At 36.1% G+C, this 6,000-nt stretch overlaps 1 long non-coding RNA gene across 1 annotated transcript in view; it reads right to left on the bottom strand.

Moving 5' to 3' along the window:
• Nucleotides 1–1,848: 1,848 nt before the first annotated feature.
• The window catches only part of LOC142409665 (uncharacterized), a 63,250-nt gene continuing 59,098 nt past the window's right edge, over nt 1,849–6,000 (bottom strand). The window contains exons 2-3 of the long non-coding RNA XR_012775731.1: nt 2,222–2,270; nt 1,849–1,893 (exon numbers count right to left, since the gene is read on the bottom strand). This is a non-coding gene — a long non-coding RNA (uncharacterized LOC142409665). The remainder of the gene's footprint in view (nt 1,894–2,221; nt 2,271–6,000) is intronic.

Raw genomic sequence — 6,000 nt, 5'->3', positions numbered from 1 at the left:
TTGATTTCTATAGGAATTATATTTCTATTACTTCATTAAGAATGAAGTAAACAGAGGATCAACATTGTCGTTTATTATGGGTGATTGGCTTTTGATATGGCAGAGCAAACCCAGGTGCCTGAATTATAGAAAAAGGAATAAGTTCTTTAGCAGTTGCTGTCCATGTTTGCGTTAAGCAAAGGATGGATTGTTCTATCTGCCTACTTCGCACCGCTCAAACGACACAAAATGAAGGAATTCCAACCACAAAGCATCTCTCTTTCTCTGGGGACTGCGCCAAAACCTGGACTGATGCTGGAGACATCATGTCTACAGATTTCCTTAATGAGAATATTTATCAGAGAAAGAGGCCAGGTATGCTTTAGTGCATGGAAAGTATGTTTTTACCTATTAGTAGGTATTTGTATTCTTTTTATGAGCTCCTATGACAAATGGCTTTATCACAGAGAAGTGCTTGTTCTCATTAGATATCAGATCTGGTTATATATAAGATACTTATATTTTTAATTTTAACATTTACATTTTATTTTACTTACCCTCATAAATAAAATATCTCTTTAAAAAGACAGTATTTTAACCTTTACGCCCAATGTATCATTTTTGGAAGTCAGCAGCAAATTGCCAGCGGTATTCATTTACAGCAGTTAAGAAATTGTCTACACACCCAGAGTGATGAGTAGACTGATTAATGCCTCGCAGTTTTGCATTCTACCAAAACTGAGTTCTTAGACCAAGTCTGTCAGAAATCCTCTGCATTCATCACAGGAATGATTTGTCCTCTCTGAAACTGGATGTTACCATAAAAATTAAATCACTGAATCATTAGAAAATTACCCAGGGTCACCTGATTAAATGATACAACATAGAGTAAGAAAGTTGGGTTTTTTCACAGTAGTTAATAACAGCTATGGTGACACAGGTGGCCACAGAGCTCTTTTTTTAGTAATAAATCAAAACTATTGTTACTAAATGCAAACAATAATTCTTACTACTTTTGACATGAACCGAGTCCTGTCACTGACCACAGTGAAAACAAACCCAACCATCAAAACACTGTAGGGATGCACAGAAGATCTCTACTCCTGTAAAAAGAACATTACAAAAGCACAAGCCTCTGCTGCTGTGTCCTAATGCTCCTGACTGCGCTAAGCTTTGCAGTCCAAAGAAAGAAGAAAAGTGGTCTTGTGAAGTCAGTGGTAGCTTTACTATAGACTTCAGGAAAAGTAGCATATTAACCAACTTTATAGCGTGTAACCAAAATGTGCTCTTGATAACATGGCATTTCTTAAAGTAAGCAGCTATGCATGATACATTGTAGAACGTCCATATACAAACTACAAAGTATACGAATGTTAGCAATGAAAATACACGATGCTCTGGTGCTAAAGCTCTCTGAAACGTGCTCAGGTCTCCAGATCCACTGATACCCCTACTTTCTTCTTTAAGTTGCAAAGCAGCAACAGATCTTGGAGAAATCTTGAAAGTGCTTGTAATGTTTCCTGTATGTGCACATTTTTCATGTTCAAAGTTTCCTGTACCCCTGTGAACTATTTCTGGCGAAGTTTTCACATATTTGTAACTAAATATTCAGAACACCCTTTCTATAAGAATACAAATAGTTTACAAATACGATTGCAATATTACACAGGAAAACCTCAGAAAAGAAAGGCTGTTAACAGCTGCAGTAGAAAGCTGAAAATACTAATACTGTGAAAATCATTTAAACTAGAATAAAGCTAAAATTAAGGTGCTATTTAAGGAAACAAAAGTCATTCATTTACAAGATAGTTAAGTTATTCTTCAAACTGAAGTTTTGCCTTCTTTATAGGGAAAAGAAACAAATCCTGAGGACACTTTAGTAAGCACATGCTGATAACTACTGGTCATAAAAGACTGAAAGAAAAAGAAACACAGAATTAGAAAATTATAAATGTGATTTGCAAGTGCCCTGGTACTCAGCAAGTGTCTGATGACAGAGGAAATCAGACAATATAACAGATGAAATATTCCCCTAAAACAGCGTTCTTAAAAATTTCCCAAAACCTCACAGAATAAAAATCAATGTCACATAATGAAAAAGACATTTATTTTCTTAACTCTGCTTGAATTGTTTTTAATATACTGAAACTAGTGCAAAACTATTGTGATTGTAGCCACACAGAGGTTCACCATTTTTTCAGTATAAACAATAGGCTTAATGTACCTAGTCATACAGACTTACGGCAGTGAGGTACCTTCAACCTGCCATCAGTTCCTGAAGCCAGGACTTACTGTAGAAATAAAGAAAAAGAAATAGCATGCTTTGACAAACTAGCCTCAGATATGAACTCTGTCTGAACTGAACTGGATGCACTGGAAAGAGTTGAAAAGAACTACAGAAATGACTATACTTCAGGACATTATCCCTTGAAGTGAAAGACCCAAGAAACATGTTTACATAAGAAATGAAGCAAGCACAGTTGTCCACAGATATTCACAGTTAACTACTTGGAGCAGAGACTTCTGAAAATATCTCTTCAAATTAAAAAAAAAAGATGTACTATGACCCAACATTTGATGTGAATACTAAACTAATTAAGACGAAAAAAATAAGTGCAACCTTCTTTTAATGACGGATATTAACTTTTGAAACAATTTGCCTAGTTTTCTTATAACTGCATTTTAAAATTAAGATGGGAAGCATTCTGTTTTTACCAAAATTATAGAAAATGGCAATGTAAAAGGAAAGCAGTATTTGGCCCAATATCTTTGTTAAATGGCATATTAAGACTAAAACCATTTTTTTTTTCCTGAGGATCAGTATCAGAATCAGTTCAGTATGAACTTATCGTTTTTCTTTAGCAAAATTAGAATCTATCCCAATTATTTATGTAATGATTTTGAATAAAAATTTAGGATGTTTGTTATCGTAATTATGAGCCAAATCCAAGCATGAGTCACTCTGTTGCATCAGCAAAAATCATCTCAGTAGGAGAAGCTCAGTTTTCTCTGGTGGTGGTAGGTAGAAATAGGTAAAAAAGGAAGTTCTTAGTGTATTTTTCAGTTGGAGCGAGATAAATAAATATAGATTTGTCCTAGAACATGAAGTCGCTCTGTAGGAGCTGACTATTAGTCACGCAACAGGGAATAAATCCATTTGATGCTTTAAGAACTGTTGGGAGATGGACAGCTAAACCAAAGACTATTCTTGGTGCCACAGTACATTGTTCTTTCATTGCTCTTATTTGCTAGAAACTGAAAACAAAGATTTATTTGTCATGTTGACTTTCAACATGCTGCATTTCTCTTTACAGATGAATGATGTTGAATTATGGGATTTGTGCCATTAAAAAGTTGTTAATAATGGAACAGGCCAATTTTTAATTTATTGAAGCATTCTATCAGTGAAAAAGATTTAACTTTCTGATGAGTTTTTGGGAAAGGTGCCTGAAGAAAACAACAAAAAATGATCCTATGATGCAAAAATTTGAACTGTCATAAATAAGAACTGAGAACTAAGAATCAAAGTGTAGACACCGGGGTTTTTTGTTTGCTATTGTCAACAACTTTAAATTTAGGACCAACAATTCTGAATGTCATGAGCTTTCTGTCTGTGATCAGGAACAGAATCCTGCTTGTATAATCAGCAGCTTTCTCCATTATTATGTTTGGTTAAAACCAAACCCACTACTTTAGGCATGGCTGAACTGTAATGAATTCCCAGAGTACAAACCCATGTTTCAATTCTTTTACCTATCTTTAGACTAGTCAAAGCAGAAAGTTGATTCTGACACATTCAGCAGTCAGTCTCAGTTTGAAATCTGCTGCACGGATAGCCACATACAAGAAAGTTATTTTCTCATTCCAGCAGATTTCCAATATTTTATATTTTTATCCCTTCCAGAATTGGGAGGAAAAGTTGAAAATCTAAAAAAATTGGTCAACACAATAGGGACATGTGCAAGTCTGGCTTGATCTGAAAGATGTATCCTTTTGACTGCAGCACATTATCTTTTTTATCTAAACCTATGTTTTTATCTGTCTGTATGGGCTGTCGCCTTCCTCAGGTGTTGCTGATGAAGAAAGAGTGATATTATTCTATAAGGTACACTTGCACAACTCCTGTTGTTTGAAAAGAGAATGAATGTATACATTTATCTGGTGGAACACCTGGTAATAATTCTTTACAATTTACTTGTATAGTAAAATAAAATTTTCAGTGTCCTGATTATTTTATGACACTTTTTTCTACCTGAAACTAACAATCAAAAAATAATAGAAGACAATTCTCCTACTTGGTATGTGCTGTAATATAAGCATTCAGATGACAGGATTACCTGTTATTGCGGTGGGCCTGTTTTCCTGTTGTGAGTTTATCTTGCTACGTGTTCTCCTGCTTTAAGGACCAAAAGACACCCTAAATTTGGGGTTTTATCTAAAAGAGTTCACAACACAGCAACAGCCGTTATGCTGTTATGTGCTTAACAGAACTGAGTAGGCTTTTTGATTTCATCCTGTCACTCCACCCCTGATAGAGTTAAGGTAAGAGTAGGAGGAAGATTCTCCAACATGTAGAGAACATGCTTTAATTGAAGCCAGTATAATGTACACATATTGGCTTTTGGATAAACACCACAAAACCAGGTTAATTTCCAGAGTTTGGCATTGACCCTGCAATGCACTCCACTCACCTCTTCTGCCTGCCATCTTCTTTGGTAATTTACGTTTTAAGAAGTCAGGGGCAGAGACTGTTATATATATATATATATATATATATATACACACACACACACACATGCTGTGTGACTCATCCACACTTGCTGTTGGGTTTGTTGATACTTACTAAATACAATCAAAAAATAATACTTTATGTCAATTGAAAGTCCTCACAGCTATACAAAACTTGAAGTGCAAAATCCATGAGTGTCCTGTTTGAACCTACAGACTTATTTCAGACTCAGAAATCATCTACGTAATATAGCCTTTGTCTGATGACTTCTTAAAGTTGTAATTTTCTTTAGGTTTTGTTCATCTTGTAACTTTCACGTTCAGCCAAGGTCCATCTTCTTTATAAAAGTAAAAGGCTTGATAATATCACAGCAAGATCTGCTCCTTGATAGTTTCACAAAAGCTGGTGGAGCTGCCTGGAGCAGGGGGAGAAGAGACCTCAGCAAAACTTGAAGAAGCAATCTCTAGTTGCTCCTGCCTGCTTAAGCTCACAAACAAATTCTCACTGACTGCTCTAATCACCTGGAATACCTAGTGCAGAGATGTCATCAGACTGAAAGTGCACATGGCTCACCTCAGACTTTTTCTATACGCCTTATAGCACCTTAAGCAAAGGCAATGTTTTTGGAACTGAGACGACCGCAACCTGGAGCTCCGTGTCCAGTTTTGGGCTCCCCAATACAAGAAAGACGTTGGCATACTGGATTGAGTCCAGCAGAGGGTCACCAAGAAGGTGGAGGGTCTGGAGCACATGGTGTATGGGGAGAGGTGAGAGTGCTGGGCTCGCTCAGCCCGAGAAAGGGATGATTGAGGGTGGGGGGAAATCTCACTGCTGTCTGCAGCTATGTAATAGGAGGATTTAAAGAAGATGGATTCTTCTCAAATGTAGATATGGAGAGGATGAGAGGAAATGGGCATAAGCTGGAACATGGGAAATATTGATTAAGCATAGGGAAAACAAATTTTCCACCTTGAGGGTGGTCAAAACTTGGGAATATATTTCTTCAGAAAAGATGACTATGACTTTTTATATTGAATCAAAGATGAGCAAACGGGAAAGTGCATTGAGATTTCCATCTAAGTTCCTTAATTGTAATTTATGTCTCCTTCTGAGGTAAATAGAACAAGAGAATATGAAAAAGCCTGGAAATTGTTGACCTTTCTTATTTAAAATTTAGGCAAAGATCTGTGGGATGAAACTGTATGAAATTGTTATTTCATCAAATTTCAAATCATAAAAATATTCACAAGAAGTCAGAGGAGAGAGAGAACATGCCTGTGGGTATTTCTCAT

This window comes from Mycteria americana, chromosome 5 (genome assembly GCF_035582795.1).
Source record: "Mycteria americana isolate JAX WOST 10 ecotype Jacksonville Zoo and Gardens chromosome 5, USCA_MyAme_1.0, whole genome shotgun sequence".
In the NCBI taxonomy this organism is placed as follows: domain Eukaryota; kingdom Metazoa; phylum Chordata; class Aves; order Ciconiiformes; family Ciconiidae; genus Mycteria; species Mycteria americana.
This window is presented reverse-complemented; position numbering and strand designations above follow the sequence as displayed.